The sequence below is a fragment of the Acinonyx jubatus genome, chromosome B4 (assembly GCF_027475565.1).
Source record: "Acinonyx jubatus isolate Ajub_Pintada_27869175 chromosome B4, VMU_Ajub_asm_v1.0, whole genome shotgun sequence".
In the NCBI taxonomy this organism is placed as follows: Eukaryota; Metazoa; Chordata; class Mammalia; order Carnivora; family Felidae; genus Acinonyx; species Acinonyx jubatus.
In genome coordinates this window covers 33523489-33551261 of record NC_069387.1, presented here as the reverse complement: position 1 = coordinate 33551261, position 27773 = coordinate 33523489, and the positions used below count along the sequence as shown (strand labels likewise).

Below are 27773 nucleotides of genomic sequence, written 5' to 3'. Positions count from 1 at the left end.
TTCCCTTAAGCTTGGAGGAGTTCAAACCATTCAGGAGTTTGACCTGAGAAGGATAATGCTTTATAATTCTTAGGTGATTTTGTTGTTGCTTTTCCCTTCTTTAGAGTGACCATTGCATTCCTAACTCCTCCTGTACTTTCTATGTCCGTTCTCCTTGCAGTGGGTGGAAGATTTACACATGTGACTCTGGCTAGTACTAACAGATGTGAAATCTATAAATCTACAGGGAGCCATGGCTTTCACCCTATAGACTTGCAAAGGCACATATCTCTTTTTCCCCTTGCACTGGAGTATAAATCAGAACATTACATTTAGTGAGAAAACCTATTGTGGAGAGATGCTTCCTCCCTCCTCTGAAATATCACCTTCATCCTGAGCCTCTTTGAAGCATCTGGATCCCTGCCATCTGTCTTCACTTGAGCTTCTAGGCATTCACAACAATTGTATACCCTGCCCTACAGCAGCACCTTATTTAAGAAGCTTAGTTTAACTATCAAGTTCAACTGGGAAAATGTCATCCTAATCCATTGGAATGGTGGATTGCAAATTTCATTCATTAGGTTCACCTGGGAGCTTTAAAAAATCCTACTGTTTAGGCTGTACCCCAGATCAATTAAGTCAGAATCTCAGGAGATGGGACCCAGGCATCAGTATTTTTGTAAGCTCCCCAGGTGTTTCAACATGCATTCAGGATTGAGGACCACTGAATAGTATTGCAGGGACCCAGCAGTTCAGCCTTCTGTTTATCTTTCATTTTAGCAAGATTTTGCCTTTCCTGTGAAAGGAATCTTTTTTTGTTATGTTTTTTAAAGTTTATTTATTTATTTTTGTGAGAAAGAAAGAGAGAGAGAGAGAGAGGCAGAGAGAGAGAGAGAGAGAGAGAGAGAGAGAGAGAGAATCCCAAGCAGGCTCTGCACTTTCAGCATGGAGCCCGATGTGGGGCTCAAGCTCACAAACCGTGAGATCATGACCTGAGACGAAACCAAGAGTCGGAAGCTTAACTGAGCCACCCGGGCGCCCTGAAAGGAATCTTTACAACAATTAAAAACTCTAAATAGTTGATCACAGTGCTAGACCAATAAGAAAGCTTTCTTGGGGGGTGGGGGGTGGGGAGAGGAACGAGATGGGTTGGCTAGCAAGGAAAGGACTTCATACACACAAAGTATTTTGCTATGGAATTGTAATCATTCGATTCTGAAACAAGATGCAGTCCCCTAGAAGCCATTCGACACTTCCCTTTGCTACCTGGAAGGAATGAACTTGACCATCCTTTTGTTAAAAATCTCCAAGAGAAGTAGTGTGCTGCATCCCGCGCAGCCTCCCGGTACATGCGTGTATGTGCCTATTTTAGCTGTGGATGTATACTTAGCTGTGTAGGCAAGCGCTAGCGCCCTCTGCTGGAACAAAGTAGAATTCTCTCCTCGCGTAACAATTGTTTCTTCAGGCTGAGGTAATGGATTCGTTTCCTTGAGCTCACCAGAAAGGACGAGGTTTCGACAAGGACTTCCTGGCATTTATTCCTCTGACATCTGGCATACCACTGGTTTGTCTGGGTTATTTCTTTGATTGTAGGAAAGAAACACAAAGCATATTGGATGAAAGTGCTGGGAAACTGAGCCCGGCTCCTTCTCTGAGAGGTTTTGGAGCGTTTATTTGTGATGCTTGGTATTGGCACCAGTGGGGTATTGTGTGGTAATGGAGACACTGAGACTGGAGTGTAACTCCCACTGGTTAAGAGAGTCGTGCATTTAAAGGGAGACGAAATAATAATTCCAAGAAACCCAAAGATGTCAGAAGGGAAAATGCTTCCCAATCATAAGCAATTTAAAGATGTGATTTTTTTTTTTTTAAGGCAGCAATCAAGACATACAACCTTGTCATTTGGGAGATTTGTTCACCCAAAGGAAGACTTGATGGTACTCACCAGTTAGAGCTTCAAAGGGCGTCTCCTCGATACGTAATAAATGCTGGCTCTCCACCGTCAGTCCGTCCTCAGTATGCAGGTGCGGCTGCTATGGCTGCGCACATCGTTAAGTGCTGCACACTCCACCTTCCCGCTGGACCACCCACCGGAGGTTAGCATCGGGAATCTCCAAGGTACAGCCTCTTCTCCCCCTTGTCCCTTCGCTGCAATTATCTCTCAGGGTACAGGGATTAACAGTCGAGGCAACGAGGAAGGAATGAGATCCTGGGTGTCTGCCGCTCGCTCCTTGTCCTCACCGCTGCATCTCAGCTGGGGTTGGAGAAGTCCGTGCAGCAGAGCTGGATGCTGGCTCGTCACGGTTGCTATGGTGATCAGGAGCAGCCGACTTGACAGTGGCTGGGGAAGGCAGTGGAGAAGAGGTAACAGATGAGTGATGACGTGCTAGACTGTCCTGGGATCTGTTGAGCCACAAGAGAGCTAAGAGAAGTGGAGTTCCTGGATGGTACTATCCAGAATGTCTGTTCTTCAGCTTCAAACCAAAACCAAAACCAAACCCTCCCTCTTCTGGGATTCATTCCCTCCCTCCCTCCCTCCATCCCTCCCTGATCCCTATCTCAACACACACCCTAGCATTTTAAGGCTTGGAAATTCCAGTGCTATTTTGATGTTCCTTGCCCTAGGGAATCCCGCATGGCTCCCTGGGGGAAGTGTGCAGTTGCAAGAGGCCTCTTAAGGGTCCTTTTTCTGAGAAGGGCTCCTGCTGTTGGAGTCTAAAGAATCATCTTTCACACTTCCAAATGACTCCCCCTGGATTGTCATGGCCCACGGAACTTGAAAGAAATCTGCCAAGCACTAAAAGATGGAGGACAGGATAGATTTAAATAAATTCCTATCAGGATTTGCTTATTATGATTATAGCTTTATAATCAGAGCAGGAAGAAGCCTTAAAAATTATTTCGTCTTCAAGGATCATTGGCTTCAGTATGATATCCTTCTCAGCTATGTGGTCAAAAGCAGATTGACTCCAGCCAGAACTCTCAGAAGAGGTCTGACCCTTGCCTGATGACTTTGAGAAGGGGCTCTTGCTTGTCCAAAGGGTATCCCTTAATCACATCATTGTCTACCTCATTAATTATGTTTCCCTTATTTCCATAATCATTATTATGAGGAGTGGAACTGACAGATTCAGGGGTTGTAGTGTAGAGGTGGTCCCTGCTTGTTATCGTGAGTCCCTCATTCATCACACAACTCTGCATCTGTGTCCATTCCACCCATAGATCTGCAGGTGTTTTGCTCTAGTTCTAGAATAAGGGAGGGAATACATTTTTACTGAGCTCTGACAATGTTCCTGGACTTTTCATGGGTTATTTCATTTAATACTCCTGTCAACTTGTGAGACTTTACATCACTGTTTTATAAATTAAGAACATAAAAGCACAAAAAGTAAGTTTCTTGCTTGTGTAAGGGTATTCAGCTAGAGAAGTGGCAAAGCTGGAATGGCTGCCCAGTTCTGTTTAACAATGATAATGAAAGGTAGGAGGCCATCTGGGTTTAGCCCAAGTAGACTTTAGGAAAAACTTCTGGGATGTTCAGAATCACTGGTAATTTCTCCCACTTCTCATGTACTGCTTTAATCTATTTCCACTGTTTTTAAAAAGAAATAAAATGTTTATTTTAGAAAACTTGAAAAATGTAGAAACATAAAGGAATAAAAGCCATCCATACTCCTACCATCCAAAGAAAACTATGATTAAGGGCACCTGGGTGGCTCAGTCAGTTATGTGTCCAACTTCCACTCAGGTCATGATCTCGTGGTTCACGAGTTCGAACTCCGTGATGGACTCCGCTGACAGCTCAGAATTTGAAGCCTGCTTCAGATTCTATGTCTCCCTCTCTCTGCTCCTCAACTGCTTGTGCTCTCTCTGGAAAATAAATAGAAACATTTTTAAAAATTAAAAAAAATTCTGATTAATATTCCTGTTTTCTTCCAGTCTTTTTTCTTTTTATCATTAAACTAAGACTGTCATATGTAAATGTTTGTGTCACCCCCCAAATTCATATGGTGAAACCTAATCTCCAATTGATGGTATTTGGAGGTAAAGCCTCTGGGAAGTGATTAGGTCATGAAGTCCTCATGAATGGAAGGAGCACTCTTATAAAAGAAACTTCAGAGAACTCCCTGGCCCTTCTGCCATGTAAGGATACACGGAGAAGACTGCTGTGTGTGAATCTTCACCAGACATGGAATCTAGTGATCCATGGTGATCTTGCACTTCCCCACCTCTGAAACTGTGAGAAATAAATTTCTGTTGTTAATAAGCCACACAGTCTATAGTAGTTTGTTATAGCATCCTGAATGAACTAAGACAAGGAATACACGCACACACACATACACACACACAATTGTCTACAATTGTACAATTGTAATTGTATCCTGATTTTCATTTAAAATAACCTTGTGAAAATTTTACCCTCCATTAGGGTTATTTAAAAACATTACTTTAGGGGCACCTGGGTAGCTTAATCACTTGAGTGTTGGACTTCGGCTCAGGTCATGATCTCATGGTTCATGAGTTTGAGCCCCACATCGGACTGGCTGCTCTCAGTGTGGAACCTGCTTTGGATCCTCTGTCCCCCTCTCTCTCTGCCCCTACCCTACTTGCACATGCTTTCTCTATCAAAAATAATAAACACTAAAAAAACATTATTTTAAATGCTACACACTATTTCATCAAATGAATGTACCATAATTTATTTTTTAAATATTATTTATTTATTTTGAGGGAGAGAGAGAGAGAGAGAGAGAGAGAGAGAGAGAGAGAGAGAGAATCCCAAGCAGATTCTACACCATCAGTGTAGAGCCTGAAGTGTGGCTTGAACCTACCAACTGCGAGATCATGACCTGAGCCAAAGTTGGATGCTTAACCAACTGAGCCAGCCAGGTGCTCCTGTATCACAATTTCTTACTGAATATTTGATTTATTTCCCGTTTTTATTAACTGCATAGAACTGTAATAAAATTTTTTCTATATAAATCTTGCCCATGTTTGTGAATATTTCATTTACAATTGAGTCCTAGAAGTGAAATATTGGATTAAAGGTATCAACTTTTTTCTTTTAATTAAGGCTTTACTTTAAAAAATATATATATATATATATATATATATATATATATTTTTTAAGTTATCTCTACACCTAACATGGGGCTCAAACTCACAACCCCAGTCCAAGAGTTGCATGCTCCCACTGACGGAGCCAGCCAGGAGCCTTAAGACTTTATTTTTTATAATTTTTTTTAAGTTTATTTATTTTGAGGGGGGTGGAAGGGGCAGAGAGAGCAGGAGACAGAGAATCCTAAGCAGGCTCCTCGCTGTCAGCACATAGCCCGATGTGGGGCTAGAACTCACAAACCATGAGATCATGACCTGAGCTAAAGTTGGACATTTAAGGGACTGAGCCACCTAGGAGCCCTGAGACTACTTTTTTAGAGTAGTTTTAGGTTCACAGTAAAACTGAGGGAAAGGTACATAGATTTCTCATATACTCTCTGTCTTTAGATATGCATAGCCTACCCATTATCAAAGTCCCCCACCAGAGGGGTACATTTGTTGTAACTACATTGACACATCATTATTATCCACATAATTTATCTTACAGTTCATTTTTGGTATTGTACCTTTATGGATTTTGACAAATATATAATGATATGCATTAATCATTATGGTATCATATATTTTCATTGCTTTAAAAATTCTCTGTGCTCTGCTTATTTATCCTCCAACCCCTAGCAACCACAGATGTTTTTACTGTTATTACTGACTCTGTAATTTTGCCTTTTCCAGAATGTTGTATAGTTAAAATCATACACTACATAACTTTTTCAGATGGGCTTCCTTCACTTAATAATATGTATTTAAGATTTCTTCATGTCTTTTCATGACTTGATAGCTCATTTCTTTTTAGCACTGAGTAATATTCCATTGTGTGAATGTACCACATTTCATTTATCCATTCACCTACTGAAGGAAATCTTGGTAGCTTCCAAGTTTGGCCAACTGTAAATAAAGCTGCTATAAACAACAATGTACAGGTTTTTATGTAGGGTAAATACCACAGAACATGACTGCTGGATCATATGCTGAGTATGTTTAGTTTTGTAAGAGAATGTCAAGCTCTCTTCTAAAGTGGCTGTACCATTTTGCATTCTTGTTAACAATAAATGAGAATTCCAATTGCTCCACATCCTTGTCAGCATTTGATGTTGTCAATGTTCTAAATTTTGGCCATTCTAATAGGTGTGCAGTGGTATCTCATTATTGTTTTAATTTGCATTTCCCTGCAATGATGATGTGAAACATCTTTTCATACACTTATTTGCCATCTGTATACCTTCTTTGGGAGAGGTCTGTTAAGGTCTATGGCCCATTTTTTAACTGGATTGTTTGCTTTCTCACTATTGTATGTTAAGGGTTCTTTGTATATTTTGGATAATAATTCTTTATTAGATGTGTCTTTTGCAAATATTTTATCCCAGTCTGTGGCTTCTCATTCTCTTGGTACTTACTTTTGCAACTAGAAGTTTTTAATTTTAACAAACTCCAAGGTATCAATTATTTCTTTTATGGACTGTACCTTTGGTGTTGTATCTAAAAACTCATTACCATACTCAAGATAATCTAGGTTTTCTCCTACATTATCTTCTAGGAGTTTTATAGTTTTGCATGTTAACATTTAGCTCTGTTGCCTATTTTCAGTTGATTTTTTTTAATTTTTTGCTTTTAATCTTTATTTATTTTTGAGAGAGAGAGAGACAGAATGAGAGCAGGGGAGAAACAGAGAGAGAGGGAGACACAGAATCAGAAGCAGGCTCCAGGATCTGAGCTGTCAGCACAGAGCCCGATGCGGGGCTCGAACCCACAAACCATGAGATCATGACCTGAGCCGAAGTTGGATGCCTAACCAACTGAGCCACCCAGGTGCCCCTTCAGTTGAGTTTTTGTGAAAGGTATAAGGTCTGCATCTAGATTCTTTTTTTTTTTTTTTTTTGCATACAGATGTCCAGTTGTTCCAGCACTGTTTTTTGAAAAGACTGTCTGAACTTTTTGTACTGTCTTTGCTCCTTTGTTGCAGATCACTTGACTGTATTTATGTAGGTCTATGTCTGTGCTTTCTTTTCAGTTCTATTGATCTGTTTGTCTTTTTTTTCATCAATACCATACTGTTTTGATTATTGTAGCTTTATAAGTTGTGAGATCATGTAGCATCAGTCTTTTGATTTTGTTTTCCTTCAATCTTGTGTTGGATATTCTGGGTCTTTTGCCTCTCCAAACAAATAAACTTTAAAATCAGTGTGTCTAACTTCTTTTTTTTTTTCTCCCCTCCCCCATGGACTTCTATTAAGTTTCTCAAAGAGGTTATAGATGGAGAGAGCCAAAGCATAAGAGACTCTTAAAAACAGAACAAACTGAGGGTTGATGGGGGGGAGGTGGGAAGGAGGGGAGAGTGGGTATGGGTATTGAGGAGGGCACCTTTTGGGATGAGCACTGGGTGTCGTATGGAAACCAATTTGACAATAAATTTCATATTTAAAAATAAATAAATAAGTAAATAAACATTAAGAAATGACTAGCACAGAAAAAAATCAGTGTGTCAATAGCTACAAAATAAATTACTAGGAATTTGATCGGGATTTGAGTCTGTAGATCAAGTTGGGAATAATTGACATCTTGAAAATAGAGTCTTTCTATCCATGAACGTGGAAGATCTCTCCACTTATTAGTTCTCCTTTGATTTCACTATCAGAGTTTTGTAGTTTTCCTCATATAGGTCTTGTACATATTTTGTTAGATTTGGGGATCCTAATGTAAGATATAAGCATTTTTAAGACCTTCTAATCCTCCTCTCTGGTGGGGATTTCTGAATCACTGGCTGCTCCACAGGGCATGCATAATCCTATCCACTCATACCTTTCCCAGTGTCTGGTGTGCCCACAGCTGGCATTTGGCATTTATATTGTTTATCTCATAAACGCTTTAGGAAATTGAAGTTAGCTGTTTTCAAAGTTTTTCTGTTTGTTTTATTCAGAAAAACATGACAGTTATTTATTATTTTTAAATGCTCTATAAATAGCATGGCCCCTGCACAAGGATAACATGCAAATTTGTGAAGCATTCCATATTTTAAAAAAATGATCTACAAGCAAGAAATAGTAAAACATTGTCTTTAAGAAGAAAAAATTTAAGACAGAAGTGGTAAGCTTTCCAAGGTCTTATAGTAAGTCAGTGATGCTGGAACTTGAAGCTTATTCACTATTGACTCTGATGGTGGCCTCAGTCCCATCCTGTTATAGAAAAGCTGCCTTTGATTTCCTTCTGATCCCTGCATTTTATTTATTTTTTATTTTTTAAGTTTATTTATTTTTGGGAGAGAGGGAGAGAGAGAGAACACACTAGCGGAAGAGGGGCCAAGAGAGAGGGAGAGAATCCCAAGCAGGCTTCATGCTGTCAGCACAGATTGTGTGGAGCTCAATCCCACAAACCATGAGATCATGACCTGAGCCAAGATCAAGAGTCTTACACTCAACTGACTAACCACCCAGGTGCTCCAGATCCTTGCATTTTAGTTCAGTGTTTAACACTAACTGGACGATTAGATAAATTTAATAATGTCAAAGGGGGTTGTGCTTGGATGATGAGAACTTCTGAAGAAAAGCAACTAGAGTAATAGAACTTTCAAAGGATGGGAGATAAGGCTGCTTGATGTCACTGATGATCTGCCTAGTGAAATGTGAGGAAAGCCAGGCTAATGCTGACTCCATTCTTCCTTGGCAGAAGATGGCAAAAGACGGAGGACATGTAGGGGAGGGTGGGTACAACACTGACTGGAATGTCTTCAAGCTACTTATTCATTCATTCATGCATGCATGCATTTGTTCATTTAAAATAAGCTTTATGCCCAATGCAGGGTTTGAACTCATGACCCTGAGGTTAAAAGTTGCATGCTCTACCAACTGAACCAGCCAGGAGCCTCATCCAAGCCTTTTAAGCATTTTTTATTCCCCCATAGAAGAAGTTAGGTGTGGCAGGGTGAAAGGTGGATTATTTTTGACTATTTAAAAATTTACCTTGTAAATCCAGATTATACTGAAAGGTTTTTGCTCTTGGCTACAGGGCTAAAGGATGCTGCAAAATTAATGGGAGTGGATACATTATGGTAACAGATCTTTCATAAATTATCTTATTGGGCTATGTTAGCGTAAATTTCCAAGTATAAAAACATAATATTTAGCACTGATTTCACTAAAAGGAGTATAAGACTGATATTTCACCAGGAAGTTTTAGTTAACATACAGAATTTGGGAACTGAATTTATTGCAGCTAAATTGATGAATACCTAAACTTTGTTGCAGCTTTTCTCTTTCACAGCTTTTCTTTTTCATTATGCAAAAGTAGAATGTCTATGAATGAAGGTATCCACCATGTTGTTTTCAGAGTTTAATTTCTGTAAGGGAATGCCTGAGGTTCAAAGTTGAAATCCACACATTTGAACACAGAATTTATGTATTAGAGTTCTTCAGAAAAAAATATAATGTGTGTGTGTGTATAATAAGAATTAGCTCACAGACTTATGGAGGCCAAGCAGTCCTATGATCTGCCATCTGTAAGTTGGATAGACATAAAGTGCATGGTATAATTTAGTTGGAGTCCGAAGGCCTGAGAACCGATGTCCGAGGAACTCTCATGTCTGAGGGCAAGAGAGGATAGATGTCCCAGCTCATGAACAGAGAGAGAATATGCCTTTCCTCTGACTTTTTGTTCTATCCAGATCTTCAACAGATTGGGTGACACCCATACACATTGATGAAGTAGATCTTTGCTCAGTCTACTGATTCAAATGCTAATCCCTTCTACCAGACATAACCCAGATATGTTTTACCAGCTACAAGGCAACCCTTAGGCCAGTCAAGTTGACACATTAAATTAATACTCACAATTTATTTCAGCAAGTTACCCCAGAGTGAAAGTGATCACTCCATTCTTTTTCCCCCCCTTCTCAGCCTTTTACCAGCTGGCCATTTGAATTTATAAAAGACATATTGAAATTTCTTGGGACCCAGGAAATCATTCCCTGCCCCTTTATTATTTTACAGATGAGAAAACTGAGGCTTAAAGAGGAGAAATGACTAGTTCAAGATCACATTGAATTTTATTAGTGATCTTGAAGTCTGAAAAGAGACTAAATTTGCAGATTATAGAAAGCCAGGAAAGATAGCTAACAGAAATAGATTGAAATCTATTTCTAATATGTAGATAACAATATAAATATTAAAAATGGTCTGCCTGGAATGATAGACTAAAACCAATAAGTAAAGATTTAGCATCAATAAATGATATAATGATCATACTTTTGGTTGAAAAATCTATTGCATGGTACAGGCCTGTTTTGACTAAAGTTCATGTGAAACAATATGGTGAAGTTAAGTCAACTATATAAAAGCCGTAAGTGAGAAATAGCTGCTGAAACAGATGATGCAACCTCTGGGGCTATACTAATAGTCAGAGAGTGATCTGATGTTGCAGGGAGTATATGGCCTGGGAAACCTGGTGTTGGCCAGTTCATATTTGTAACACTATGTGTGGTACAGGGCACAATGTTCTGAGAAGGAGCTTGTCAACTGGCATTCATCTGCCAGAGGATAATGAGGGTTCTGAGCTCTGCTCCACAGGATGAAAGGCCACAGCAGCTAGGAATGTTTAGCTTTGAGGCTTCTGAAGGACACAATAACTGCCTTCAAATATCTCATGGGCTGTCAAATGAGGAAGAGGTATGTGGCTTGTTCTATGTCACTCAAATGGCAGAAGTAGGATCATTAAGGATGATGGTTTATGTGAGATGAATTTCTTCTCTAAGATTTTCCAACATTGCTGACTCTCAATAGAAATGGTCTGTAACTGTGCTCAAGAAAATGCTGGGGTCCATGTCTCAGAGATCTTCCAGGAGGGTACTACTCTGAAAGAAAAGTTGAGTTCATGACTTCTAAGTTCCCCTTAACTCAAAGATTCTGTGAGCCTCCAAGGGTCATTTCTTTTGTACTGCTATTTCACTCTGCTAGATAATGTTTTAATATTTTTGATCTTCTGATTTCTAAAACAATTCAGAGTGGTTTGTAATATTAGAATATATGTTTTTTAAAAAGCAAACAAAACTTTTAATGAAAAATTGAATCCAGAAGGACCCTTGGGAAAGAGTGAGCTGCTACAGAATTTGGGCATTAAATTAAAGTCTGGGCAAATAGAGAAATTATGATGTAGATTCTGTACTTTTATCAGTATTAGTGTTGACCTTGACTTCCTAATGGGATTATAAGATCCAGAATGACAGGGAACAGATCTTTACTTCATTTTAACTTCAATAACATCTATCAGAATATTTTATACAGGATAGGTACTTAGTGGGGCCCCTGGGTGGCTCAGTTGGTTGAGCGTCTGACTTTGGCTCAGGTCATGATCTTGCAGTTCATGAGTTCGAGCCCTGGGTCAGGCTCTGTGCTGACAACTCAGAGCCTGGAGCCTGCTTCCGATTCTGTGTTTCCCTCTGTCTCTGTTCCTCCTCTGCTCACACTGTGTTTCTGTCTCTCTGTTTCCTTCAAAAATAAATAAGCATTAAAAAAAACAAAAGAATAAGTACTTAGTGTGTTTTGAATGACTTGCCTTTCTTAAAGGTAGAATAGGACTTATTTTTTCCTTTATATTTTTCCTCAGGGTCTGGTAGAAGAAGTGTCCTGGTTAGGCTATAAGTCATAGTTCTGAAGCTATATTAGCTTGTTCCAATGGGGTAGACTGACCTTGGCCTACAGTAAGCTCCGACTGCCATAATTACATCTACTGGTGACAGTCATAATTACATCTACTAGTAACTCTTCATGTTTCTAGAACAAATTTCTGTCTTAAATGCATTGTGCTGTAGACTATAGCTGCTCTAGGACACTGGCTTCATTTCCACTGTAGTTCTCCATTGTATCTGGTAGTAACAGTAACCAACATTTATATTTCATTAACTTAGAGCACAAGCACTCTTCTAGGTGTTTGTTTTGTCCTACTTACTGCTGTATTAAGTAGTTACTCCTTTTAGTTCCATGTTTGGAAATGGAGGTGGAGAAGTTAAGTGACTTGCTCAAGGTCACAAGTTAGTAAGTGGCAGAGCCAAAATGTGAACCTAGCATTCTGGCTACAGATTTTGTGCTCCTAATCACTATGTCCTTCTATTTCTCACCGAGATGTCTAAGTGCAATGTGTATTTAATCAAGATGCTAAGGGACCAAAGTCCAAGCAAGTTTGTCTTCTTGGTGACAGGACACCAGGTGGTAAAGAGTTTCCTCTGCCCCTCCTCTCTCCATTGTTCCTTTTGTTCCCTGGAGACCAGCTCAGAAACCTCCCCACTGTATTTCCTTCCCCACCCCAGTTTTCTGGGATTGGCTGCTCTCCAACTCTGCTTCCAACTCTGCTCCCACTCTGCATGGCTCAGGGCTTTGGAATGAAAGACGCAAGACTGAGCTCCTTAGAGTGACTCACATCTGTTTGGAGCAGTTATAGCCTGTTTTTGTGCCACTTAGCAATTCTTCCTCCCCAGATCCAACCCTTCTCCATTTTCCTAAAAATGCCAGATGGTATATACTTATTTTTAAGTCAATGTGAATTTTAATATACTTAGCTTTGGAGAATTTATTAACACTTTTCCTGTTTCTTCACCAACCCCCCTCCCCCAGGGGATAATTAGAATCACCCCATGATATTGCAAAACAGGAAAGCCTGGGTAGCTGCTCAAGGGCATGGTGTTGCAGAAATGACTCTTCACCTCTGACCTACTGGTAGATGCTTAATGGGAACTTTCTGATGATGACATCCCAGGTCAGGTGGTGATAGGGCTAGGACCAAGCCCTGCTATGGCTTTGTTGAATCCAGGGTGGAAGGGGGACAGATCTGTGCCTGGCATCTCTTTCTTCTGTTCCTGTTAGACACAGCTAAGCCCAAGGGTAGGAAGAGGGTGTGCCCATGGGAACTTCATTTATGCAGTTTCCACACAGCTAGAAGTCAGCCCCTTTCTTTCAATCTAACCAGCCAAGTCACTGGCACCAAACACACTATCTGAAGTTGTGTAAATCCCCATATCAGTGAATGTTCTCTATTGTAGGAGGCCTCTTGGGGCTGAAGAGTTGGGAGAGGCTCCCAGGCTTGAAGCAATAAATGAGCAAGTCAACAATCTTCTCTACCTGGGCACACTGAGCCTACATGCCTGGAAACAGCCAATATTCTACCATGGACTTAGTCAAATCCACTGATGGAGTACAAACATAAGGGATCACTCATAGAGCACTGTGATCTTCCACCCCTGTCTGGACCTGTTACAGGTAGCAGAAAGAGGAAGGATAAATGAACACCAAGGATACTTCAAAAATGTCTTTAGACCTAAACTAAAACAAGAAAGCCTAAGTTTGAGTTCCAGTTATACCACCTATTAATTGTGTAACCTTGAGCAAATCAACTTCTCTAATGCGCATATTTCCTTATTTGTCAAATAGGAATAGAAATACCAGTTCCCCTCATTTTGCAGGAATATGTGAGGATCAAATGACAATGCACATGAAAACACTTTGTAAATTCTAATAGTCCTATGGAAGGGTAAAGGATTATTATAAATTCTTATTTATTTTAGTTATAAATAATAATAGTTTTATCAGTTTGTTCCTTTATTTGATTTTTTAAAAGTATAGTTGACACACAATGTTACATTAGTTTCAGGTGTACAGCATAGTGATTTGATAAGTCTATTCATTATGCTCTCCTCACTACAAATGCTACTCAATTTTTGATCAGAACTATGTAAATAGTAAAGTGGAGAGCTTCAGTCTTCTGTCACTTTCTATTCCTTGTTCTGATCCAGGGAGGCTGCCAGGGGGCTGTGTTTGGTAGGTGCAATGCAGACTTGCAGGTAACATAAGAAGTATGGAAGAAGCAAGTACTTGTATATTCATCATAGTAAGGGAATAGAGCCAGACAGAATTCAGAGTCAGTGGAGGAGATCAGTCTTGGTCACAGTAGTAGAACCACTCTAGACAGAGTTGACCATCAGGTGATGTGTTAGTGTGAAGCAAAAGGTAATCTCAAGCACAGTTTGAAGTCAAGACAGATATAACATAGAGGTCCTTTGACAAGGTCTCCCTACAGAGTGGGGTTTCCTAACCTGGGCTGCTCAGAAAACCCTGGTCACTTCCACTCTGGACTTTGACAGCCTGAAATAAACCAGAATTCCCATGAGGGAGGATTCTTGCCTGTCTGCCCAATAGTCTTCAGTATCACTGTCTACATGAAAAGCTATGCCCCCCGGCAGACTTAGAATCTTCTTGTGTAACCACAACCCCCAAGGGTTTCTAGTTCAGATTCCTAAGGAGGTAGCATTGACTCATTGAAAGGAAAGCTTACATTTCTGATATCAGAAACTTCATCCTTAATGAATCCTGACTGCTTTTTGTGTCTGGAGTAAGAGTTCCAGCAGTAAGATGACGTTGTTACCCAGGCTAACCCCTAAGAGAGATGCTTGAGGAAAAGAAAATCAGGAAGCTCAAAGGAGAACAGTGCAGAGGGTTCAAATCATTCCAAAACTAGCCTATCAACCCTGAGATAGTTAAGCATAATGGATAACTAAGGATAGAACCCAGGATCTTGGCTCCCAAACTAATATTCACCTGTTCCAAGAGGTGATTTTGTAGACTGAAAAAAAACAAAACCAAAACCAAAACCCTACAAATGATTTTCCAAAGAAGTTTGTTGAGATTTAATACTTTGAGTAAAGAACTTAATAAATGAAGACTCTGGTCTTCCTGAAGTATCCTAAATAAGAAAAATAAACCCTCAGTTGATTAGTGTTTGGCTTAGGTCAGGGGTTACAAATTGTTCACGGGCCATGTATGGTCAGAAGGTGTGTTTTGTTTTATCATTTTGTTACACCAGTGTTTTAAGGGCAATTTAACAGTCACTGAGGGTTATCTGGTTGAAACATACCCTATGGACACTTAATAGGACTAAGAAAACAGTGAGAGCAGGGCCTCTGATTGGGCACACCAGAGTATTTGATGAGAGAGCTGAGTTTATAATCTAGTTTGAGGAAATGTGATGCATTCACATGGAGGGAACTAACCCTAACTGTGAGACGCAGATGGCCAGTGGAGGTTGAATGACGGGAACAAGGACCAGAAGAGTTCTGAAGAAGGGGAACTCACTCTTACCTGGGTGGTGAGAGAAGGCTTTTAGGAGGAAGGGAACTGACACAGTGTTTGGAAATGAGGGTGTTGGTGTAGAGCTGTATTCTGGGGTAGGAAATGAACAAGCTGAGACTTGGAGGCAGGAAATCTCCAGGTATATTCAGAAGACAAAGAGCAGGCTGAGGCAGAGAATTTGAGTTGGGGAGAAATGGGAGATCTTGAATGAAGAGAAGTAGCAATCCTGTCTCTGAGTCTAAAACTTATGGAATTAAATGTCTCATCATTAAAAGAATGGTCTTTGGGGGTAAGAGACAAAGGCACCTGGTAGCCAGAAGCATCGGCTGCCTGTGGCTTAGCTCCCCTGGTATCCATCTCTCCTCTCTATTGATGAGCTACCTATAGGGATCCCCCACTCAATTCCCTCCTTGGGAGACAGATACCTCAGCCTGGTTAATCAGACAGTGGCTAATGGGGATTATCATCCCCATCAGCAGGGTGAGGGGACTGTGAAGAAGGCTGAGAGTGGCAAGATTATGGCTGACATCATGATGTAGCTGGAGGGCTGCCAGCAAGGATGTGCTCACTTTGCTTTTCTTCTTGCCCAGAAACGCAGTCAAATGTCAGCTCAAAGCCCTAACTTCCCCACATCCCTGCCTAATACGTACACATACACACACTGTTATATACCAACCTCCGTAGATGCACTGTCCCTCATGTGTGGCTATCAGGCATACCATACACATAAGCAGATATATAACCTGAACAAGCAGATTTAAACTATACACATACTTATACAAAAGCATATACAGTATATATGTATATATAGAAAAGCCTATATATATATTTGCTTGGATTCTTTTTCAGAATACTGAAAGTCAGAAGCATGGTGTCACATAAGGAAGATGAAGCCTTCAAATAAATCTGCAGCCCCTCCTGGTATTTTATTTGGTCTAGGAAAAACCTTTGGGCTCCCTGTGCCAACCCCTCCATTCCCTCTCCCTCCTGGGATTTCTAGGACCACCATTTGCCACTCCTCTCTCTGTCCTTGTTCTCTAGTCCTCATCTGATTGGCTAACACAGTAGGCATTCCATATTTTGATGACCTCTTTGTGACATGCAGGGAGAAGAACTGATCTTGTTCATGGCAGGTTTAGCTCACAAGCCTATCTTCTACTTGTTTCCTTGCAACATCATTTAGCTACTGCATCTGTTAGCCACCCCTTCACTCAGAGGTGAGAAGCTCTTCCTTCTTTATTCTACCATAGGATCTCCCTTGACCTAATGAAAGCCTGTGAACTCCAACAGGCAGACCAGAGAACCTACCTATTTTATAGAGAAGACCTCAGTTTTCCCCCAAAGCTCTACTATGGAGTGACCTACTTGGCAAATCACTTTGTGAGAAAAAGTCATTAAATCCTCATTTCTATGTGTCAAAGCATGATTTTTCTGTAACAACTTTCCTAGAGGTGATGTATCAATATTTATGATATATTTGTTATGAATACAGTGTACGGATATAAAACAAAAAGAATATGGTGCTCATTCCCTCTAGGAATTCACATTTTCACTTAGGAGACACATCCAAAATATATACCTAATTTGTCCACTTTTTTCAACTCTTCTGGTATAAGCCACCATCATCTTTTTGCTTGGACCTACCAAACAATCTTTTCTTTCCCTTGAATTCATCCTGTAGAAAAAGTGATGGCTTTTTTTTTTCTTTTTTAATTGTGGTAAAATATATATAACATACAACTTACCATTTTAACTATTTAAAAAATTGTGGTAAAAAACATAACAAAATTTACCATTGTAAACACTTTTAAGTGTATGGTATAATACTGTTAGCTGAATGCACATTGTTGTATAACTGATCTCTAGTACTTTCCATTTTGCAAAACTGAAACTCTGAACCCATTGACTCCTCAACAACTCCTCATTTCGCCCTTCCCCCAGATCCTGGCAACCACCATTCAACTTTCTGTTTTCAGAAATTCAACTACTTTAGATACCTCATATAAGTGAAATCAAGCAGTATATATTTTTCTTTTTTTGTGATTTGCTTATTTAACTTAGCATGGTGTCTTCAAGTTTCATCCATGTTGTAGCATATGACAGAATTGCCTTCTTTTTTTTTTAATGTTTATTCATTTTTGACAGAGAGAGAGAGAGATAGAGACAGAGCATAAGCAGGGGAGGGGCAGAAAGAGAGGGGGAGACACAGAATCTGAAGCAGGCTCCAGACTCTGAGCTGTCAGCACAGAGCCTGATGCGGGGCTCGAACCCACGAACTGTGAGATCATGACCCAAGTCAAAGTCAGACGCTCAACCAACTGAGCCACCCAGGCGCCCCCAGAATTTCCTTCTTTAAGGAATTTCTTTCCTTTAAGGCTGAATAAAACTCCATGATATGTATATATTTTTTCTTTATCCATTCCTCCATCAATGGACATTTAAGTTGCTTCCATCTCTTGGCCTTTGTGGAAAATGTTGCTGTGAACATGGGTGTACAAATATCTTTTTGAGATTGTTTTCAATTCCTTTGGGTGTATACTCAGAAGTAGGATTGCTGGATCATATGGTAGTTCAATTTTCAATTTTTTTTTGAAGAATCTCTGTATTGTTTTCCACAGCAGCTGCACCATTTGACACTCCCATTGACAGTTCACAGGGGTCCAATTTCTCCCTGTCTTTGCCAACACTTATTTTCTGCTTTTTTCCCCTCCTTTTAAAAAAATTATTTATTTAAATTCAAGTTAGTTTACATACAGTGTAGTTTTGGTTTCAGGAGTAGAACCCAGTGATTCATCACTTACATATAACACCCAGTTCTCATCCAAACAAGTGCCCTCAATGCCCATCACCTATTTAGCCTATCCCCCCCCGACCTCCCCTCCAGCAACCCTCAGTTTGCTCTCTGTATTTAAGAGTGTCTTATGGTTTGCCTCCCTCTCTGTTTTTATTTGTTTTTATCTTATTTTTGCTTCCCTTCCTCTATGTTCATCTGTTTTGTTTCCCAAATTCCACATATGAGTGAAATCATATGATATTTGTCTTTCTCTGACTTATTTCGTTTAGCATAATATACTATAGCTCCATCCATGTTGTTGCAAATGGCAAAATTTCATTCTTTTTGGTCACTGAGTAATATTCCATTGCATATGTGTATATGTGTGTGTGTATATATATATATATATATATATATTCATTAGTTGATGAACATTTGGGATCTTTCCATATTTTGGCTATTGTTGATAGAGCTGCTATAAACATTGGGGTGCATGGGCCCCTTATCCAAATCAGTATTTGGATAAATACCTAGTAATGCAATTTGCCTAGTCATAGGGTAGCTCTATTTTTAATTTTTTGAGGAAACTCCATGCTCTTTTCTAGAGTGGCTGCACCAGTTTGCATTCCCACCAGCAGTGCAAAAGTGTTCCCCTTTATCTGCATTCTCACCAATATCTGTTGTTTCCTGAGTTGTTAATTTCAGCTATTCTGATAGGTGTGAGGTGAGTATCTCATTGTGATTTTGATTGGTGTTTCCTTGATGATGAGTGATGTTGAGCATCTTTTCATGTAATCTTTTAGCTATCTGTATGTCTTCTTTGGAAAAGTGTCTTCTGATCATTTTTTTCACTGGGTTATTTGTTTTTTGGGTGTTGAGTTTGGTAAGTTCTTTATAGAGTTTGGATACTACCCCTTTATCTGATATATCATTTGCAAATATCTTCTTCCCTTCCATCAGTTGCTTTTTAGTTTTGTTGGCTATTTCCTTCACTGTGCAGAAGCTTTTTATCTTGAGGAGATCCCAACAGTTCATTTTTGCTTTCGTTTCCCTTGCCTCCAGAGACCTGTCAAGTAAGAAGTTGTTCCAGTTGAGGTCAAAGAGGTTGCTGCCTGTTTTCTCCTATAGGATTTTGATGGTTTCCCGTCTTACATTTAGGTCTTTCATTCATTTTGAGTTTATTTTTGTGTATGGTGTAAGAAAGTGTTCCAGGTTCATTCTTCTGCATGTTGCTGTCCAGTTTTCCCAGTACCATTTGCTGACGAGACTATCTTTTTTCCATTGGATATGCTTTCCTGCTTTGTCAAAGATTAATTGGCCATATGTTTGTGCATCCATTTCTGGGTTCTCTTTTCTGTTCTGTTGATCTATGTGTCTGTTTTTGTGCCAATACCATACTGTCTTGATGATTACAGCTATGTGATACAGCTTGAAATCCAGAATTGTGATGCCTCCATGTTTGTTTTTCTTTTTCAACATTACTTTGGCAATTTAAGGTCTTTTCTGATTCCATACAAATTTGAGGATTGTTTGTTCTAACTCTGTGAATTCCCTCCCTTTTAGATGGTGGTTATCCTAGCATGTATGAGGGGATATCTCATTGTGGTTTTGATTTGCATTTCCCTGATCATTAGTGATGCCGAGTATCTTTTCAGGGGCATGTGTTTTTGATCATTTGAATATATTCTTTGGGGGAAATGCCTAATTAAGTCCTCTGCCCATTTTAATTTTTATTTATTTTATTTTAAATTTATTTTTATTAATTTATTTAATGTTTATTCATTTTTGAGAGAGAGACAGAGCATGAGCAGGGAGGGGGCAGAGAGAGAGGGAGACAGAGAATCTGAAGTAGGCTCCAGGCTCTGAGCTGTCAGAGCCCAATGCAGGGCTCAAACCCACAAACCATGAGATGAGATTATGACCTGAGCTAAAGTCAGACATTTAACTGACTGAGCCACCCAGGCACTCCCTCTGCCCATTTTTAAATCAGGCTGCTTGTTTTTTGGTTGTTGAGTTATAGGAGTTATATATATGTGTATACACACACACACACACACACATATATATATATGGCATTAACTCCTTATCAAATATGTGATGTGCAAATATTTTCTTCCATTCCATATGTTGCTTTTTCACTCTGTTGATTGTTTCTTTTGATGCACTGAAGTTAAATTTAATGTAGTTCCATTTGCCTATTTTTGCTTTTCTTGCCTGTATTTTTGGTGTCACATACAAGAAATAATTGCCTAATCCAATGTCATGAAGTTTTCCCTTGTGTATTTTTTCTAAGAGTTTTATAGTTTTTGGTCTTACAGTTAGGTTTTTAATTCATTTTGAATTGATTGTTGCATATTGTGTAAGGTAAGGGTCCACCTTCACTCTTTGGCATGTGGATATCCATTTTCCCAGCACCATATGTTGAAGCAACTTTCCCCATTGCATGGTCTTGACATCCTTATTGAAGATCATCTGACCATATATTGGGGTGGAGGGTTATTTGGAAGCTTTGTATTTTGTTCTGTTGGTCCATATGGTAGTACCATACTGTTTTGATTACTGTAATATAGTTTGAAAGCAGGAAGTGTGATCTCTCCAGCTTTGTTTTTCTTTCTTGTGTATTGTTTTGGGTATTCAGAGTCCTTTGAGATCATTTAAAACATTTTTAAGTGTCCAATTCAGAGGCATTAAATACACTCACCATGTTGTACAACCATCACCACTAGCCATTTTCAGAATTTTGTCATCATTCCAAGCTGAAACTCTGTACCCACTAAACCATAATTCCCCATTCTGTCTTCACCCAGCCCTGGTAAACCACTATTCTACTTCTTGTCTCAATGAATTCTAGGTACCTATTCTAGGTACCTCATATAAGTGGAATCATACAAAATTGTCCTTCTGTGTTGGCTTATTTTACTTAGCATGATGTCCTGAAGGTTCATTCACATTGTAGCATGTCAGAATTTCCTTCCTCTTTAAGGCTTAATATTGGTCCATTGTAGGTATACACCAGATTTTGTTTATTCATTTATCTGTTTTTTTTAATGTTTATTTATTTATTTGGGGGGGGGAGAGAGAGACAGAGAGAGAGAGAGAGAGAGAGAGAGAGAGGGCACAAGCAGGGGAGAGGCAGAGAGAGGGAGACACAGAATCCGACACAGGCTCCAGGCTCTGAACTGTTAGCACAGAGACAGACATGGGGCTTGAACCCATGAACTGTGAGATCATGACCTGAGCCAAAGTCAGACGCTGAACTGACTGAGCCACCCAGGTGCTATTCATTTATCTGTTGGTGGACAAGAGTGATATTTTATAAACACAAATCACATCATTCTTCTGTACCTTAAGGTGCTTTTCAATGCTCTTGGGATAAAGTACAAAATCCTTCTGGCCCGGTCTGATGGGACCTCTGCCTACTTCACAGCCTTATCTTCTGCCATTCACTCCTCACCACTATTTATTTTCTCCAATAAGCCTCACATCTTCCTTCCTCAGAGTTCTACACATTATTTTCCCTCTGCATGAAACATTTCCTCCCCCTTCACCCACCCCATCGTTTGCCTGGCTGACTCCTAGTCAACCTCCAGGTCTCAGCTGAGACTTCTCAGGGAAGCCTTTCCTGACCTCTTTAAGAAGGTGTCCCCTGCCATCAATGCTTGTGGCACCTGCATCCCTCAGGAGGAGCAGTAACCACAGTTATAGATAATTAGTTCAATACCCATCTTCTTTACTCATACTGTAAGAATTCATCTTTTTTCTCCAGAACACTGAAAGAGTTATTACTCTTTCATCAGGAAGTGAAGAGTAGAGAAAAGAAGGTCATTCTGGAACTATGGAGTTTGCAGTGTGCAGGGTCCTTCTCTATTGACACCCAGGCTGCCTATTAGTGAACAAAGACCCTACACTAGAAAATACTATCACAAGGCCCTCCTGCTATCTCACCCCCAGCATGCCCAGTTTAGGTCCTAATACCTCTGCCTGCTGCACTCCTCCTTCACCTCCTTCTCTCCTTTAATTGATGTTTCTTAGGTTTCCTTATTTCCTACCCAGTAGCCATTTCCAATGCAAGATTTGTCTTTCACCTTCAACATGTTTAAATCAACTTTTCAAGAAGGTTTCCTTATAGCTGCATCCCAAACTATGAGTCACAACTCACTATTTCTAGAAATGTGTACATTTCATTTGATTCTCAGCCTTAAAAAAGATTCTAACCTTACCACAGAGGAGGTTTAATCGTTCAAATCAGTTCTTGTCAATAAATATTTGTTTGGCTTTTATGATATGCTAGACATGATGCTAGACTCTGCGGAAACAAAAATGAACCAAAATGGTAATCTTTGCTTTGAGCAGTTACGTGATGAAAATGTATACATAAACAGATATGTTGAATCTAATATAATTACGGCTATGATATAAGTATGCAGGAGTCCTTGAACAAGGCTGGGAGTAAGGGGAAAGCTTCGTGGATGAGGAATATCTGAGTTATTTTGAAGGGTAAATAAATGTAATTAAGGTGAAGAAGGGTGGGAAGGGCATTGCAGAGGCTCTGACTTGTGAAAGAGCACAGTGAGTATGAGGGCAGGCTATAAGCAATTTGACTACTAGAACATAAGGAATCAGTGAATGAATGGTGGGTGAGAAAATTGAAGTACTAGGAGGAGCCAGGTTAGAGAGGACCTTGAAGCTGAACTAAGGAGCATAAATTTCATTCTGCGGGGGTAATGTGGAGCCACTAAAGAATTTTAAGTAGCATAGTAACATAGTTAAGATCTGAGTTTTAGACAGACCTGGCTATAGGTGGAATAAACCTTAAGATATACTGTTAAGTGAGAGAAGTAAGATGCAGAATGGTGTATATAATATGCTACCATTTATGCTAATAAAATATTATACAGATATATATATGCATGTATATAGATATATGTACTGGGATAATGCATAGACTACCTGTGTAAGTATATTTGGAAAGCAAGAGTTGTCTTGGGTAGGAGAGCTGGTTGTCTGGACACAGACATGAAAAGGAGACTTATTTTTCAGTGAATATACTTTTTTGTACTTTTTATTACTTTTTAAGAATGAATTTAGTCTTTTTCAGGAGTCGTCTTTAAAGATGATGATATAGGAGATTCCTGAACCCTCCTCCTCTCATGGACACACCAAATGAAGAGCTACACATGGAGCAATTCCCTCTGGAAGTATAATCCAGAACTGGCTGAGTAATTTCTATACATCAGTCAAAAAAAGAAATGCCCACATCAAAATGGATAGGAAAGGCTGAGATACACTCTCATCATAAATTCCACCACCAGCACAGTGCCATACAATCAGGAGGGAACCCCTAACTCCCAGCTTCTCTTTGAGGAGTAAAGGGTTTGGACCCCACATTTAGTACCCCAACTTTTAAGATTTCTACCCGGTAGATGGACCCCCAAAACATCTACCTCCAAAGGCAATGGGGCTTGAGTCCGTGAGACCCACAAGAAGCAGTCATTCATAGACATGAGCCCTCTTTCTTGCTATCACCTCAGGGTTCAGTGCAGGGGAGCCAGCAAAACCTGCCAGTCTCCCAGCCTTTCTCTGAATAGTGTCCATCTACTTTTTTTCTTTAAAATCTGCTGCCTTTGGGTCAAGCTTCTAATTTAACAGGCATCTAGGGGCTGACTGCCATCATCCTCAGAGACCAGGGAAACTGGCAGACACCTCCCTCGCCTTCTACCTCCTGCTTGCTCCAAATCACCATATGCCCTAGGTGAAGCTTATATACATGTCTGCACCTCACTTTTATGGATGCCACCTGAGAGATGGGTCCACAGATCACATGGTTCTGATAGCCAATGGACTTCCATTCAAGAGTCCCACAGGACAGTAGCAAACAAAGAAACAGTTCTTTCTTTTTTCTTTTCTTTCTTTTTTTTTTTTGCTTAAAATTTTTTTTATTATTTTAGAGAGAGAAAGTGAGCAAGGAAGAGGAACAGAGGGAGAGAGAGAGAGAATATTAAGCAGGCTCCATGCTCAGCAAAGAGCCTGACACAAGGCTTGATCTTATGACCCTGGGCCAAAATCAAGAGTCAGCTGCTCAACTGACTGAACCACCTAGGTGCCAAAATGAAGCAGTTCTTAACTGGCTATCCCCCTCTAAGACTCAGTGCAGAGGGAGCAGGCAGAAATGCCCATCTCTCAGTCTTTCCATGAAAGAGGTCTACTTGCATACTTTAAAAGCTTCTAATTTAGCACACAACTAGGAGCTAGCCGCATTCCTTTCCAGAGACCAGGGAAAGCCTGCAGACACCTCCTCTGTCTTCTTCCTCTAGTCTGCTAAAGTCACCAGTTTCTCCCTGGAAGGAGTTTGTGTATATGTCTTGTGCTCCAGCTTTTGTGGCTGCCACCTGAGGAATGGGTCCCCAGATCACCTGGCTCTCAAGACCAATGGGGGCATCCATTCAGGAGTCCCATGGTAATATTAAAAACACAGAAGTTCTGGGGTGCCTGAGTGGCTCAGTTGGTTGAATGTCTGCTTCTTGGTTTCTGCTCAGGTCATGGTCCCAGTGTTGTGGGATCGAGCCTTGAGTCAGGCTTTGCACTGAGTGTGGACCCTTCTTGGAATTCTCTTTCTCCCTCTGCCCTCCCCAACCCCTCTGCCCTTGCTAAAAAACCACCACCACCTACAACAACAAAAGCAGAGAAGTTCTTAATAGGCCCAGGACCAAAGTCTCATGGATGGTTATACATCAGGGCCCAGCAGAGAAGAGACAAAAATGCCCACTTTCCAGTTTCTCTCTGGAAGGAGCCTAACTATACATTTTCTCAGCTGCTACCTGACTGGTTTCCAAATAGCCTGTATCTGTCTACGGCCATACCACCCTGAATGCACCCAGTCTCGTCAAATAGCTTATATCTATGTACTGACTGTGATCATCCCCTTTGGATACTGACAGGTGTTGGCACAAACTCAACTATTGGGAGCCACTAAGTACAAAGAAGGTGGCTTGGACAATCACAAAGATTTGAGAGACAACCAAGAGCACTGGTCAGGCTAATTGATGAGGTTCATTTCCCACAGAAGACTACTCTTTCAAAACACAAAGAGGTCTCTATTTTATTTAATACATAGAAACCAACACAGAGAGTCAAAGAAAATAACAGAGGAGTATGTGCCAAGCAAAAGAACAAGATAAAACTCTAGAAACAGATCTTAATGAAACAGATAAACAGTTTACCTAACAGAGAGTTCAAAATAACAATCATAAGGATGTTCACTAAAGGTCAAAACAATGCATGAACAAAGTGAGAATTTCAACAAAAAGAAAATATAAAAAAATACCAAACAAATCATAAAGCTGAAGAATATACTAACTGAACTGAAAAATTTAATACAGAGTTTCAGCATCAGTCTAGATCAATTAGAAGAAAAGATCAGCAGAGTAGAAGACAAGGCATTGGAGTTCATCCAATTAGAAAAGCAAAAAGAATGGGAAAGAGTGAAAATAGCTTGGGGACTTATAAGACACCATAAAGTGAAAAAACAGGGATCCCATAATAAAAAGAGAGAGATTAAAGGGGCAGAAAGTCTATTCAAATGAACAGTGGCCACAAACTTCCCTAACCTGGGGGAAATAAACAAATCTCCAGATCCAGGAACTCTGGAGAGTTCCAAGAAAAATGAATCCAAAGAGACCCACACTAAGATACATTATAATTAAGTTGTCAGCAGTTAAAGATGATAGGATTTTAAAAGCAGCAAGAGGAAAATGATTTGCTGTGTGTAAGGGAACTTCCATAATACTATCAGTATATTTTTCAGCAAAAACTTTGCAGGCCAGAAGTAGGTGAGATGAAGCCTGGCTCAGTTGGTGGAGTGTGTGACTCTTGATCTTGGAGTTGTGAGTTTGAGCTTCACATTGGGTGTAGAGATTACTTAAAAATAAAAATCTTTAAAAAAAGGTGTGGGATAATATATTCAAGATACTGAAAGAAAAAAACCTGCCAACAAGGAATACTCTGCCCAGCAAAGTTGTCTTTCAGAATTGAAGGAGAGACAACGAGTTTTCCAGACAAGCAAAAGCTGATGGAGTTCATCTCCACTAAGCTGGCCTTATAGAATTGTTAAAGTGAGTTCTCCCAGCTAAAACAAAAGATTCAGATTAGTAACATGAGATAATATGAAAGTATAAAACTCATTGGTTAAGGTACATATATAGTTATATTTAGAATACTCTAATGTTGTAATGGTGGTGAGGAAATCAGAACTCTAGTATAAAGGTCAAAAACAAACATTAAAATTACTATAATTGCAATAATTTGTTAATGGATACACAATGTAAAACAAAATTGTGACATCAAGAACATAAAATGAGGGTGCCTGTCAGTTAAGCATCGGACTTTGGCTCATGGCTTGCGAGTTGGAGACCCACATCAGGTGAGCTTGAGCCCTGCTTTGGGTGAGTCCTGCTTCTCTCTATTTCTCTCTCCCTTTCTCTCCCTCTCTGCCCCTCATGGGATTCTCTCTCTCTCTCTCTCTCTCTCTCTCTCTCTCTCTGCCTCTTGATCAGTTGCTGTCTCCTCTCTCTCTCTCTTTCTCTCTCTCTCTCTCTCAAAAAAAAAAAAAAAAAAAAGGATGCCTGGGTGGCTCTGTCGGTTAAGCATGATCTCACAGTTTGAGAGTTAGAGCCCAGTGTCAGGTTTTGTGCTTACAGCTTAGAGCCTAGAGCCTGCTTCAGATTCTGTGTCTCCCTCTCTCTCTGCCCCTCCTCTGCTCACATTCTGTCTTTCTTTCAAAAATAAATGAACATTTAAAATAAAACAAAACAGAACCAAAAACCCCAACAGCAACATAAAATGGTTGGGAGCAGTGTAAGAATGTAGAGCTTTTGCATGCAATCAAAGTTAAACTGTTATCAGCTTAAAATAGACTTATAAATTTAAAAAGCTTTATATAAAGCAAAAAAGAAGAGAACAAGAGAGAAAGAAAGGAAACAAAGGAATTAGAAAACAACCAGAATTCGATTAACAAAATGTCAAAGGTAAGTCTATATCTATCAATAATTGCTTTCAATGTAAATGGAACAAATTCTCCAATCAAAAGATATAGTGTAACTGAATGGATAAAAAAACAAGACTCAACTATATGCTGCTTACATGAGAGTCACTTCAGGTATTAGGAACACACACAGTCTGAAAGCAAAGGGATGGAAAAGATATTCCATTAAAATTAGAAGAATTAATATTGTTAAAATATCCATACTACCCAAGATAATCTACAGGTTCAATGCAATCATTACCAAAATTTCAATGGCATTTTTCACAGAAATAGAAAAAAAAACAATCCTAAAAGTGGTATTGAACCACAAAATCCCGAATAGTCAAAGCTATCTTGAGAAAGAGCAATACTAGAGTCATCACAGTTCCTGATTTCAAATTATACTACAAAGCACAGTAATCAAAACAGTATAATATTGACAAAAAAAAAAAAACCAAAAAAACAACAACAACAAAACACAGACACACAGATCAGTGGAAAAGAATAGAGAGCCCAGATGTAAATTCACACATATATGGTAAATTAATTTATGACAAAGAAGCCTAGAATATACAGTAGGGAAAGGATAATGTCTTCAATAAATGGTGTTAGGAAAACTGGATATACACATGCAAACACAAAAGTCACCTCAACATTGATTAAAGACTTGTATACAAAACCTGAAACTGTAAAATTCCTAGAAGAAAACATCAAGGACAAATCTTTAACACTGGTTTTAGCAATGGTTTTTTTGGATTTGACACCAAAGGCAAAGGCAACAAAA

General features: G+C 39.6%; 1 protein-coding gene and 1 long non-coding RNA gene across 3 annotated transcripts in view; one reads left to right on the top strand and one right to left on the bottom strand.

The window, feature by feature from the left end:
- MICAL3 (microtubule associated monooxygenase, calponin and LIM domain containing 3) overlaps positions 1-3801 on the bottom strand; it is a 224448-nt gene extending 220647 nt beyond the window's left edge. The window contains exons 1-2 of the mRNA XM_053225540.1: positions 3685-3801; positions 1925-2320 (exon numbers count right to left, since the gene is read on the bottom strand). The gene's annotated coding sequence lies outside the window, so the exon portion shown is untranslated. The remainder of the gene's footprint in view (positions 1-1924; positions 2321-3684) is intronic.
- Positions 1116-27773, top strand: part of LOC113603659 (uncharacterized) — a 52879-nt gene continuing 26221 nt past the window's right edge. For both annotated transcript variants that reach the window (XR_008300020.1, XR_003425322.2), the window contains exons 1-4: positions 1116-1543; positions 1853-2097; positions 13115-13331; positions 16047-16414. This is a non-coding gene — a long non-coding RNA (uncharacterized LOC113603659). The remainder of the gene's footprint in view (positions 1544-1852; positions 2098-13114; positions 13332-16046; positions 16415-27773) is intronic.